Source organism: Perissodus microlepis, chromosome 20, assembly GCF_051167445.1.
Source record: "Perissodus microlepis isolate ML-2025 ecotype Zambia chromosome 20, ASM5116744v1, whole genome shotgun sequence".
Classification (NCBI taxonomy): domain Eukaryota; kingdom Metazoa; phylum Chordata; class Actinopteri; order Cichliformes; family Cichlidae; genus Perissodus; species Perissodus microlepis.
Window position 1 is genome coordinate 1,485,239 of NC_140480.1, and position 2,028 is coordinate 1,487,266.

Consider the following 2,028-nt stretch of genomic DNA (forward strand, 5'->3'; position numbering starts at 1 on the left):
ACAGAAGCTCACACATCCAAAGGAGCTTTGAAGAACATTTAATTAATTAATTAATTAAAACTAAAAAAGAAACTCAAAACTAAACAAACAACGTGCTGCCTGCTGGAGAGATTAGAGAGAAAATGTTAGCTTCCAAGTCTTTTTAAACAGCTGAATGCCAACAGGTGTGAGCTCTCTCTGCGCCTCACACACCTGCCTGCCTCCTACACAACACCAGAGAGGGGAAAGATAAGAGGACACAGAGTCAGTAGGGTTGTGTATTCTGTTTTATCTCATTGTCCAAGGTTTCATTTTCAAGGTTTCCCCTTTTAATTTCATTTGCAGTCGATTAAAGTTTCCACTGGTGTGTAAAGGCTGCACTTTGGCCTTTAAGGGGCTCTATCTCTTTCTTTGTGTCCTCTTTTTGTTTTTCAAGAAGTCTCTCTTTGCCCTATTATCAGAAGTAGAAGAGTCACAGGGCTGTTGGTACTCCTATTTTCCCGCTTTGTACCTGGTTCAGTTTTTTTCAACCACTCAAACGCATTATCTAATGTAAAAAAGGGTTTACCTTTTATTTTTCAGAGTAATGATTAATAATGATTATTAATTGGCTGAGCTAACAGGTGTTAATGCTCAATGAACACTTAAAAATAGTATTTGCCAAGCTAAATAGGCATAAACAATCAAATCAATATAGAACAGTCCTCTTAACACAGTAAGTGGCTTGATGAGAGTTTTTTTTCCACACAACTGTGTACTGAATCAGACAACTTGTTTCCTTCTTTTTTGCAGATAAGTATCTCTGTGTGAAGTGTATGTAGTGTAAAATTAAACTATGTCAAAAAAATGAGGAAGAGTCTAAGTATCCTGTTTTTTCTGTAAGACAAATGGTTTCTGCTGACAACAGAGATCGAGGAATACAACCAGAATGTGGTTCTTTGTTTAGACTCATGAAAAGCAACACTGAACATCTTGTTCTGTGTGTGATGTGACTCATACAGACTGTGGTATCAAAGCTAAAAAATCATGGTTTCTCTGTCTGAAACCTTGACGACTTAGGGCCTTACTTCCAAAAAAAAAAAAAAAAAAGTCATGCATGTATAATTTAAAAAGTCAAACTGAACGTACTATAAACAATACTCGGCGCATGCTCAGCATTTCAACTCAGTTTGTCAGACTCAGAGTGAACTCTTGCTCAGGCAGAGAAGCCCTGTTTTAGCACTGACATGCATTCAGACACCTCATTAACGTCTCGTTTGAAAACACGGCATCAAACTGCTTATTTGTGTTTTCATTGAAAGACATAACAACACGTTTGTTTTGTCGTTTTTATTTGTCTCCCCCATCTCCTTCGACCGCTTCTTCCGCACTTATATGTGTTCTACAAGGTGCACGAGCGCACAGGGCAGGCAGGGGAGGGGCCGGTTGCGTTAGGAGACTTGATTGGACAATCCCGTTTCACAACAGAAAATGACCCAATGGGCTGCTGTCAGTGTTGTCAGTGTTTGTAGGGCCGGTGCGCAGCCACAAGTGGGTCGGGCCACAGGGCAAATGCCCGATATGTCAGATTACAGGTCGAGGCCTGTTTGCGAGCATGTTCATCGCTGTTATTGAATTTCCATGGCTTTGATAAACAGGCGGCTTGTTATTACCACCTAATCGCAATGTTTTGCATATCATTTTAAGCGAATATATATCTGTCTTCCTTTCTATCCTTGATCCCAGTTTAGGAGTGGGATGATGGGCCAGAGTATAAGTCGTGTTTTAAATCATAGCTCAATGCATGCTATACCATTCATTATGTTTCTTTTTCTATTTTTGAGTCAATAATAAAACCAAAACAAATTAAGACAAATTTAATTATGGGCATTGTGTTGACCCATTTTGATTCAAGGAAAGAAGTTCAAGGAAGGTAACTCAGCTTGTCTCGTGCCATTAAAATCAGTACGTGGTTTCAACACATATTAGAGCGAGATAACAGTCACGCAATTAATAGTGACGTGGCAGAGACTGCCTCGTCCTATGGAATCGCTTTATTGCGCTGTTATG